Genomic DNA, 12,616 nt, shown 5'->3' on the forward strand with positions numbered 1-12,616 from the left:
CAATGTTGCTCTACATATCTGCAACTCACCAGGTTGTGAGTGCGGTGCTCGTCGTCGAACGAGAGGAGGAGGGGCATAAGTTCCCACTCCAAAAACCAGTGTATTACGTATCGACGGTCCTTACACCATGCAAATCCCGATACCCGCATTATCAGACGATAGCATATGCGGTCTTTATGGCATCCCGCAAGCGGCGACACTACTTTCAAGAATGCTCGATCACGGTGGCTTCAGAAGTACCACACAATGATATTATAAACAACCGGGATGCCACCGGCCAGATTGCCAAATGGGCCATTGAGCTCTTACCATTTGAAATAACGTACAAACCACGCCGAGCCATGAAATCTCAGGTGTTGGCTGACTTCGTCGTCGAATGGACAGAGGCCAAACTCCCTAAAGAGTACGGCACATACATCAACTGGGTGATGCACTTCGATGGCTCTAAAATGTTAGCCGGACTTGGGGCTGGTGTCGTCTTGACATCCCCACAGGAGACACAGTCTGTTATGTTCTCCAAATACTATACACAGACTCTAACAATGCAGCCGAATACGAGGCCCTATTGCATGGTCTCTGGATGGCTGTCTCCATGGGCATACAACGCCCTGAGGTGTGCGGGGATTCAAACCTCGCAATATCCCAGATAAACAGAGAATTCAACACAAAAGACCCGAAGATGGTGGCTTACCGCAACGCCGTACTCAAAATATCAGCTCGGTTTGAGGGGCTCGAGTTTCATCACGTTGCTTTAGAGAGTAATTAAGCCGCGGATATCCTCGCTCGCATGGGCGCGAAACGCGACCCCATCCCACCTAACACCTTTGTGGAAAGGCTCTTCAAGCCATCCGTGGTGTGGCAGGACGAGAGTGGCAACACTGGTCCGGAGCCGATCATACCCCCAGATTCCAAACACAGTTCTGATATCATCGGGGGCTCGAGCACCGAAATAACACCATCGGCCCATGAAATCATGGCTGTAATTGCCCCGTGGACCGAGCCTTTCCTTGCCTACCTGACTAGGAATGAGCTCCCTGAGGATCAGACTGAGGCCCGTCATATCGTTCAACGCTCGAAGGCCTACATAGTTCACGAAGGAGAACTGTACAATAAAAGTACCACCGGAGTCCTTCAAAGATGTATCTCCGAAGAAGAGGGATGAGAGCTTTTAGCTGAAATACACGCTGGTCTTGGTGGCCATCATGCCGCAGCTCGGGCCCTTGTAAGTAAGGCCTTCCATACGGGTTTCTTTTGGCCCATGACCCGAGCAGATGCACAGGACCTCGTACAGCACTGCGTTGGATGCCAGCTTTTCGGTAATCAAAGCCATATGCCGCAGACTGCCCTACGAACAATCCCCATCACTTGGCCCTTTGCGATTTGGGGGCTCGACATGGTCGGACCTCTTAAAGGGGGAAGCCATAAAAAGAAATACTTATTGGTTATGGTCGACAAGTTCACTAAGTGGATAGAAGCCAAACCAGTTAAAACGGCTGAAGCCGGACCGGTGATAGACTTTATATCCAGCGTCGTACACCGTTATGGTGTCCCACACGGTATTATTACTGACAACGTCTCTAACTTCACAGCCGATGAGGTGAAAACTTGGTGCGCCAATTTGGGCATCAAGCTCGATTACACCTTCGTATATCACCCTCAGACAAACGGTCAGGTCGAGCGGGCCAACGGCATGATAATGAGCGGCATCAAACCCAGACTAGTGTGATCTCTGCAAGAATCAGACAAGCACTGGGTTGAGGAACTCGATTCCGTACTCTACCGGCTGCGGACCACGCCCAATCACACGACCGGATATACACCTTTTTTCATGGTGTATGGCACGGAGGCGGTCTTGCCTTGCGACATTATTCACGACTCACCTCGAGTGCACATGTACGAAGAGAGAGAATCCGAGCTTGATCGGCAGGACGACTTGGACGGCCTGGAGGAGGAGTGCGATGTCGCGAAGGCCCGTTCCGCAATCTACCAACAACAGGCTCGGCGATATCAAAGCAGAGAAGTGCGAGCAAAGACTTACAATGTCGGTGAACTCGTTCTATGCCTACCAGAGAAGAAAAAAGACAAGCTCAAGCCCAAATGGGAGGGTCCCTTCATTATAGATGAAGTTCTCACTAGAGGAGCCTATCGCCTTCGCAATGCTTCGGATAATCGCTTGGAGCCAAACCCATGGAACGCTGCAAGGCTCCGAAGATTCTACGCCTAAGTCCACACATATACCTTTTTTCCTCATTCCTTCTTTTCTCCCTTTCACTGTTTACCTATTTATCGTTTTTATACGACTTCTAGCTTGTGTTCGGATAAACTGCACACCTGGGGGTTATACATCCTTAATGTATATACCCCACAATACCTGACGGCTTTTTTTCACAAGAAGCTTATTATTATTATTTTTCGAGCATCAAGCTCACCTTATATATGTGTCGTCTACTCATATATGTATTTTCCTCACCATTATATGCACCTTTATGACTTAAGTTTTTGCCAAGCTGGGTTGCCTGGCTCCTGTGCTTATGCCCTACGTTCCCGCTTGTTCGGCTAGGGCATAAAGGGAGCACCTCTGCGATTGTTACAGTCGGGTTATCCGGACGTGTACCTCAGACGGGTGAAGCCGAAAGCTAGCGTTCTTAAGGGAATAATTGGTCGGCAAGCAAAAGACGAACTGCCCTCGTTGCAATACAAAACCCCCAGACTATAACATGTACTGTGATTTTTAGCATCACAACTTCGGTATGCAAAAAAAAACGCATGCTGGCCCAGGGAAAGGAACCGTTTACGGAACTATTCTCTTTGGAAGATGTTTCTTACAATCAAATGTAATATAACATAACTCCCTGAATACAACTTATCTGTTCAAGCAATTATGACCGGACTGCCTGGTTTTCGAAGATACTTTGGTGTTTACCTATGGTATAGTATTCGGAAACAGTCCAAACCTAGGGTTTTCAGAGGTCGAAGCAAAAAGTCTGCCATGACAATCGTTTTACAAATTCGGGTGGAGACAAGTTTGTCGATAAAAAGTACATTGCTACTTGGACTCAAAAACATCTTCTTCCTCTAGATCCTCTAACAGGTTGTCTAGTTTACAATCCTGTTATGAAAACTTGGCGGCCATCTTCACTTGGTCGTACACCAGGCTGACCAGAATTTCCTGTCCATCGGATCCTCGAGGTCTGACCTGCGCCATATGATTCGGATCAAGTCTGGTGTACCATGTTTTCACCATGGCCCAGGCTTCCCGAGCACCTTCTTGGCATGCTGATATCTTCCATAGCCCAAAACGGCACCGAGCTCCCTTGAATAAATTCACGAGTTCCTCCATACTTCCTGGAGGAGAATCGGCTGGCCATAAATCCTTAGCAATGTTTCTCATTGCCTTCCGAGCTCACTCATGCACCTTGGACAGCTCTTGTAGCAGGTCGCCTTGAAATTCGGACACCTCTTCTTCAGGCCGCCCAGTCAGCACACCTACAGAAATATACTTGTTAAAGACTCGCATTAGCGAACTATACGAAAGTATGTCAAAAGGCATACTGAATATGCCGCCTCTCAGCTTTTGGTTCTCCTTCAATGCATCCGCCAATTGGCTCACCTACACCTCCTGTTATTCTCAGGCGACGACAGCCTCACACTGTGGCCGAACAAGTAAACCCTCATACCCACTCCGTGTGGGAAAAAATTGCCGAGTCTTCCTGGGCTCTGGGTCATTCCCTTACTTGGCCTCACCGTCGTCCACCGCCTTGGTGCTCTCGGCTTGGCGTGGTCGACGAATGACGTCCATCGCAAGAGGACGGTACGTGGAGAGGTTGACAGCTGGGTCCATGGCCGCACGCAAGGAAGTGCCTCCTTTTTTTGCACGTAGGAAGTGCCTCCTTATTACGCGCAAAATAATGATTCCTCCTCCTAACAGCTGGGACCAACCGGAAGGGCCTCTGTATTTCGCAAAAAATAATTCCCCCCGCTGACGGCTCGGATTCACCAGCTATTACGTACAAAGATAATGAATACCCCCGCTGCTAGGTCGGTCCCACCATATTTGGAGGCTGACTTGTGGGCCGACTAAGTTGACGCGGACGTAGGGCTTTGTCAACTTAGTCAATATAAGTGATTCTAGCTATAGTGACCGTACGATGTCCATCCAACGGTCGTCGTGCTTCTTCATCCTCTGGTCTTCTTGCTCCTGCCGCCCAAACCAGCGCTAGCCGTGCCGCCTGCTCCTGCCTCGCGTGGCCGGTTGTGCTACCACACGGGGCTCAATGCCCCACCCTACTCCCACCGCTGGCTAGGCCTTCCCTCTACTCACCCACACCCCCTGTTATTCTCCGGAGACGACAGCCTAAACCGCAGCCGAAGCAGTCAACCCTCATACTCCCCTTCACATGGGCATCCACTGCTGCGTATTCCCCGGCTTCGGGACGTTTTCTTCCTAGGTCGCGCCGTCATCCACCACCTTGGTGCTCTCGGGCGGTACAACATCGTCAACGTGGTGAACAAACGACAACCATCAAAAAAGGACTGTACGTGGAGAGGCTGACAGCTGGGTCCATGGCCGCACGCAAGGAAGTGCCTCCATATTACGCGCAAAATAATGATTCCTCCACTTGGCACCTCGGACCTACTGGAAGGGCCTCTGTATTTCATGAAAAACGTTCCCGTCTGACGGCTGGGACCCACCGGCTTTATCTTCGCACGAAAGGAACTGCCTTCTTACCTGAAATTGCTAGTTATCGACTAGTGGGGGGGTGGGTGAATAGGTGATTTTTATGGAAGTCTTCAAAACATGGGAGTTTCAAAGACAAACGATAGAAATGAACCTATTAACATGCAGCGGAAGGTAGACTACACTAGGCAGGCCATAGTCAAGTATTCAATGAAGTGAAAGCACGAAGACTAATAGCAGCTAGGTAGTAATGAATAGGATGGAAGATAGTGTGAAGCCAAACAACAATCGAAGTCACACAGTGAAGTCAAACAGGTAACACAAGCAGGCAATGACTTCACGAAGACAAACTGTAAATAAAGAGAGTGAGAGATAGAACCAGTCACTTGGTGAGGACAAGGATTTGTTGGACCAGTTCCAGTTGCTGTGACAACTGTACGTCTGGTTAGGGAGGCTGAGATTTAACTCAAAAGACCGTGTCTTCACCTTATTCCCCTTGAGCTAAGGACACCCAGTCCTCGCCCAATCACTCTGGTAAGTCTTGAAGGTAGACTTCCAAACCTTCACAGACTTTGTTCACCGGCGATCCACAATGACTCTTGGATGCTCAGAACGTGACGCCTAACTGGCTGGAGGATTCACAGTCCTCAAGTGTAACAAGTCTTCAGGTGACGCAGACAGAAAGACTTCATTGATGCCTAACACTCTTTGGCTCTGGGTGTTTGGGCTTTGTCCTCGCATGGATTTCTCTCTCTCAAAAGCTTCGGAGGTGGGTTGCTCTCAAACGACGAAAGCCATGCACTAACTCTGAGCAGCCACCAATTTATGGTGTAGGGGGTGGGCTATTTATAGCCACTAGGCAACCCGACCTAATTTGTCCGAAATGACCCTGCGTCACTAAGGAACTGACACGTCTTCCAACGGTCAGATTTCAAACACACGCGACACCTTGACTTGGGCTACAAGTAAAGCTGACTCATCCGCCTCTGGATAAGATTTGCTCTCATTGTCTTCGCTCGAAGACATAGGATTTGGTTGAGCATCACTTCAGTCACTCTGACTTTGTTCACTTGGACCCCACTTAACAGTACGGTGGTTCCTATGACTCAACAAAGAAGAAAATGAAACTACGAAACAACTATGTCTTCGCGCTCCAAAGTCTTCATGCGATGTCTTCTCATGTCATAGTCTTCAATGTGAATATATACATATACCACCATTGTCTTCAATGTCTTCACACATTTTTAGGGGTCATGTCCGGTAGGTAAACCGAATCAATGAGGGACTACTACCTGTGTTATCCTGCAATTCTCACAGACACATTAGTCACTTAACCAGGTTTGTCGTCAATACTCCAGAACCAACTAGGGGTGGCACTAGATGCACTTACACTCTCCCCCTTTTTGGTGATTGATGGCAAACTGGTTGAAGTTTTCAACGGGGGTAGAAGTATGTGAAATTGCAAAGGATTAAGATATTGTCTTCATAAGTAGCAAAAGGCTCCCCCTGAAGATGTGCATATAAGTATTTTGCTTTTGAAATGCAAATGCACATGGCAGGTTGCACGAAGATAATGACATGCATAATGAAAAATGGACGTCTGCAATATGACTTCGTGCGGGATTTATCATCGCATATGCGGAATTTATCGTCGCATCACAGAATAGCAGAAAAGGTAGCAGATGACCATCAAGTTTAAGTGTTACAACTCAAAGAACCAAAAGTATCAAAAGCGAGTGTTGTAAACACTTGGCAAAATATAAAGCAACCACCCATAAGGACCCGCTTGAAGACTATCAACTCATATGCTTCTCCCCCTTTTCTTAGTAAGGACCAAAAAGGTTTGAAGACATAGAGCCTCTACTCGTTCCCATGAGGAGTAGGTGAAGCATCAGGGTCGTTGTTGAGGTTTGGTGGTGCAGAAGAACTTGGTGCAGTGTCGATACGCGCCGAAGTTGGAGGTGGTGAAGTAGCATCATCTTGGTCATCAATGACTCTGGCATTAACAGTTGCAGCTGAGGAGGAATAGTCAGAGTCTTCAAGTGAGGGTGTCCAACGCAAGACAACATTCCTGGGAGGAGTGGAATCAAACTTGAATCTTTCAGTGAAGCTGTCGTCTTGCAGACCAGCTTCAGCACTAAGCAATGTCAGACTCTTCCATGACCTGCGACGGGTTTCATGAGTGACAAAGGCATTCTTGGTGGCAAGGTTGCGAATAAGATTAACATCCACCAAGAGGCTTTGCATCTGACATTTCAGCCAGTCGTGATGCTTATCCTGCTTTTGATGCAGGGCGACGAGAAGCTCTCGGTCATTGAGAACACGAGAACGCTTCCGAGGCCTTTGAGCAATTGTGCTATCAGTGGCTTCAGTATGGGCACAGTGAGGTGCACATGTATTGCCAGCCAAAGGATAAACACGAGTGACGGCCTGAACTCCTTCAATCGGCTGTGTAAAGCTTTGGTGATCAACATTGTGAAGATAAATAGGCTCCTTGGCAGGTTCTGTGTAGATGGCTTCGACAGACATATCAACCTCTGGCAAGAATATCAAATGGTTGCGAGCAGACGGCTGATAGTTGACAGCAGAATGAAGCTTGATAAGGCGCATAACCCATGGAGCGTAGAACTTCAGACCAAAGATATCAGAGCCAGATGCAGAAAATTGCCTAATGAAGAAGTCTTGAGCATTGAAGCTGATGCCATTGAAGATATAAAAGACCAATGTCTTCATTGCTCCTTCAAGCTTCGCTGCAGAAGAATATCCTTTGACAGGCCATAGAGTTCGCCTGATGATATGATAAATAGTGTGGGGCAGATGTCGGATGTGGGGTTCCGGCAAACCCTTAAGGTTCGAACACTCGGGTGCGCACGAAGTCTTTCCCTCCTACCGATCTATGCCCTAGCTCGCAAAGATCTCGCAGATGAACTCGACGAACTCGCAACACAGAAAGACACGAGATTTATACTAGTTCGGGCCACCGTTGTGGTGTAATACCCTACTCCAGTGTGGTGGTGGTGGATTGCCTCTTGGGCAGATGATGAACAGTACAGGGGGAAGAACAGCTTCCTGAGGTTGAGGTGTTCTTGTGCTTGGCTAACTTGTGTGGGTGCGAGTGATCTGAATCAGTTGCCCCCTATGGTGGTGGCTAGCTCTACTTATATAGGCCCTGGTCCTCTTCCCAAATATTGAGCGGGAAGGGAGCCAACAACGGCGGGCAAATTTGAAGGGGACAACTAGTACAAGCTATCCTGACAAAAGTGGTCTTCGCCTGCGAAAGGCTCTGTGGTGACGCCGTCTTGGGCTCCATTATGACCTCCGTCTTGCCATCCTCCTGGTCTTGGTCTCATTGCACCGATATAGCAACCTTTGCCTGATGCCTCGGTACTCCTCGCCTGTGCTGGCCTCCTTAGCACCAAAGAGGAAACTAGGATGCTGCACGCGCTGGCGCCCGCCTGGCACCGATCGTCATGGCTCACGTCACGAGAGCCTCGTGAGGTTTGCCTCGCCTTGATATCTCCGCTCCTTGTGAGCCTGCCTGACTTAGGCCACTCCAGAGGAGGTCTTGTGTCGTCCGCCTCGCGAGGCTTGGCCCCTCGCGAGGGTCTTGGATGCCTTGTTGATGAAGATGGGCCGTATGGCCTGCTGGCTTAGCCACGCCGTGGGCCGCAGGCAGGCAAGTCTGGGGACCCCCGTTCCCAGAACACCGACAGTAGCCCCCAGGCCCAAGGTGCACTCGGGCTTGGCTTCGCGGCGAAGCCAAGGGTCAAGTACGGAGCACCGCGGGCCCTAAAAGCCTGCGGCCGCGGTTGGCGCGTAGAGGTTGATTGGACGTTGGTGTCTCCGCTTCCCCACGCTGCCTCTGATTCCGCCTGGCTATGCGGCCCCCGCCTCTCACATAGTTATTCTTCCTCCGCCCACGCCTGGCTCCTCCAATCTCCCTACTTCCTCGAGGCCCTGCTTTGCCCTTCCAATCTGACTTGCGCTCCGCCTGCTTCATCGCCATGGCGCCGAAACAGGCTGAAAAGGGGAAGAAACCTCTGCCTTTGCCAACCGCGCCTCCGCCCTTTGAGCCTACGCTCGGCCGGCCTCGGGTGCTCAACGACGAGGCCATGGACAAGGTGCGCCCCATGCTTGCCTCCAGCTTCAACGAGTGGGGAGAGACGGTGGCTTGGCCCGCGTCTCGCACTCGCATGGATCGGGCAGCCGCTGAGGTCCCGATCTTCATTGATGCCCTCTGGGATGGCCTGATTCCTCCCTTCTCCGCCTTCTTCAACGTGGTGCTCGAGCATTATCAGATCCACATGCTTCATCTCGACCCTCAATTTGTGACCCTTCTTGCCGTCTTCGCCTTCTTGTGCGAGGCCATGGTGGGCATTGCTCCTTCCGTGGCCCTCCTCCGCCATTTCTTCTCGTTGCATCTGACCGGTCCCCGGCAGAGCTTGGGGTGCGTGGGCTTCCAGGCCGTTGCCGCGACTGCGGGCGCGGGGATTGACTTCTGATACATCCATTTTGCATCATGCTTTTATATCAATATTTATTGCATTATGGGCTGTTATTACACATTATGTCACAATACTTATGCCTATTCTCTCTTATTTTACAAGGTTTACATAAGGAGGGAGAATGCCGGCAGCTGGAATTCTGGGCTGGAAAAGGAGCAAATATTAGAGACCTATTCTGCACAAATCCAAAAGTCCTGAAAGTCCACGAAAGTTATTTTTGGAAATAATAAAAAATACTGAGAAGAAGAAATACCAGAGGGGGCCCACACCCCAGCCACGAGGGTGGGGGGCGCGCCCTACCCCCTGGGCATGCCCCCTGCCTCCTGGGCCCCTTGTTGGCCCTCCGGTGCTCATCTTCTACTATATGAAGTCTTTCGTCCGAAGAAAAATCATAAGTAAGCTTTCGGGTCGAGACTCTGCCGCCACAAGGCGGAACCTTGGCGGAACCAATGTAGGGCTCCGGCAGAGCTGTTCTGCTGGGGACACTTCCCTCCGGGAGGGGGAAATCATCACCATCGTCATCACCAACGCTCCTCTCATCGGGAGAGGGCAATCTCCATCAACATCTTCACCAGCACTATCTCCTCTCAAACCCTAGTTCATCTCTTGTATCTAATTCTTGTCTCTAAGTCTGGGATTGGTACCTCTAGGTTGCTAGTAGTGTTGATTACTCCTTGTAGTTGATGCTAGTTGGTTTATTTGGTGGAAGATCATATGTTTAGATCCTATATGCATATTAATACTCCTATTATTATGAACATGAATATGCTTTGTGAATAGTTAATTACGTTTGTTCCTGAGGACATGGGAGAAGTCTTGCTATTAGTAGTCATGTGAATTTGGTATTCGTTCGATATTTTGATGAGATGTATGTTGTCTTTCCTCTAGTGGTGTTATGTGAACGTTGACTACATGACACTTCACCATTATTTGGGCCTAGAGGAAGGCATTGGGAAGTAATAAGTAGATGATAGGTTGCTAGAGTGACAGAAGCTTAAACCCTAGTTTATGCATTGCTTCGTAAGGGGCTGATTTGGATCCACATGTTTCATGCTATGGTTAGGTTTACCTTAATACTTCTTTTGTAGTTGCGGATGCTTGCAATAGGGGTTAATCATAAGTGGTATGCTTGTTCAAGTAAGGATAGCACCCAAGCACCGGTCCACCCACATATCAAATTATCAAAGTACCGAACGCGAATCATATGAACGTGACGAAAACTAGCTTGACGATAATTCCCATGTGTCCTCGGGAGCGCTTTTCTTTATATAAGAGTTTGTCTAGGCTTGTCCTTTCTTACAAAAAGGATTGGGCCACCTTGCTGCACTTTATTTACTTTTGTTACTTGTTGCTCGTTACCAATTATCTTATCACAAAACTATCTGTTACCGATAATTTCAGTGCTTGTAGAGAATACCTTCCTGAAAACCGCTTATCATTTCCTTCTGTTCCTTGTTGGGTTCGACACTCTTACTTATCGAAAGGACTATGATAGATCCCCTATACTTGTGGGTCATCAAGACTCTTTTCTGGCGCCGTTGCCGGGGAGTGAAGCGCCTTTGGTAGGTGGAATTTGGTAAGGAAAAATTTGTATAGTGTGCTGAAATTTACTGTCACTTGTTACTATGGAAAGTAATCCTCCGAGGGGCTTGTTCGCGGTATCTTCACCCCGACCAGTAGAGCAAAGAGTTGCTCCTCAACCCACTGAACCCACTGAACCTACTGAAAATGAAAATGTCTACTTTGAAATTCCTTCGGGTATGCTAGAAAAACTACTGGCTAATCCTTTTGCAGGAGACGGAACAATGCATCCTGATGAGCACCTAATATGTGTGGATGAAGTATGTGGATTATTTAGGCTTGGAGGTGTGCCCGATGATGTTATTAAGAAGAAGGTCTTCCCTTTATCTTTGAAGGGAGATGCATTGACATGGTATCAGCTATGTGATGATATGGGATCATGGAACTACAAACGATTGAAATTGGAATTTCATCAGAAGTTTTATCCTATGCATCTTGTTCATCGTGATTGCAATTATATATATAATTTTTGGCCTCGCGAAGGAGAAAGCATCGCTCAAGCTTGGGGGAGGCTTAAATCAATGTTATATTCATGCCCCAATCATGAGCTCCCAAGAGAAATAATTATTCAAAACTTTTATGCTCGGCTTTCTGATAATAATCGCACCATGCTCGATACTTCTTGTGTTGGCTCTTTTATGATGAAGACTATTGAATTCAAATGGGATTTATTGGAAAGAATTACATGCAACTCTGAAGATTGGGATCTCGATGAAGGTAAGGAGTCAGGTATGACACCTAAGTTTGATTGTGTTAAATCTTTTATGGATACCGATGTTTTCCGTAAATTTAGCACTAAATATGGACTTGACTCTGAGATAGTAGCTTCTTTCTGTGAATCTTTTGCTGCTCACGTTGATCTCCCTAAGGAGAAGTGGTTTAAATATCATCCTCCCATAGAAGTAAAAGTAGATGCACCTATTAAAGTTGAAGAAAAGACTATCACTTATAATGATCCTATTGTTTCTACTGCTTACGTTGAGAAACCACCTTTTCCTGTTAGGATAAAAGATCATGCTAAAGCTTCAACTGTGGTTCGTAAAAGCAATATTAGAACCAATACACCTCCTGAGCAAGTTAAAGTTGAACCTAATATTGCTATAGTTAAAGATCTCTTGGCTGATAATATTGATGGGCATGTTATTTATTTCTGTGATGAAGCTGCTAGAATTGCTAAACCTTGTGCTAAAGATAAACATAGACCTGTGGTGGGCATGCCTGCTATTTCTGTTAAAATAGGAGATCATTGTTATCATGCCTTATGTGATATGGGTGCTACTGCTAGTGCAATACCTATTGACTTATACAAATAAATTATGCATGATATTGCACCTACTGAGTTAGAAGATATTGATGTCACGATTAAACTTGCCAATAGTGATACTATTTCACCAATGGGAATTGTTAGAGACGTTGAAGTCTTGTGTGGGAAAACTAAATATCCTGCTGATTTTCTTGTTCTTGGTTCCCCACAAGATAGCTTTTGTCCCATTATATTTGGTAGACCCTTCTTGAACACTGTTAATGCTAAGATAGACTGCAAAAAGGATGTTGTTACTATTGGTTTGGGTGATACGTCTCATGAGTTTAATTTCTCTAAATTTCATAGACAACACCGTGAAGAGGAATTCCCTAGTAAGGATGGAATTATTGGTCTTACTTCTATTGCCGTACCTCCTAGTGATCCTTTAGAACAATATTTGCTAGACCATGAAAATGATATGTTTATGAATGAAAGAAGGGAAATAGATGAAGTATTCTTTAAACAGGAACCTATCCTGAAACACAATTTGCCTGCTGAAATCCTAGGGGATCCTCCTCCACCCAAGGGTGATCCCGTGTTTGAGCTTAA

The sequence above is a fragment of the Triticum aestivum genome, chromosome 5D (genome assembly GCF_018294505.1).
Source record: "Triticum aestivum cultivar Chinese Spring chromosome 5D, IWGSC CS RefSeq v2.1, whole genome shotgun sequence".
Taxonomy (NCBI): Eukaryota; Viridiplantae; Streptophyta; class Magnoliopsida; order Poales; family Poaceae; genus Triticum; species Triticum aestivum.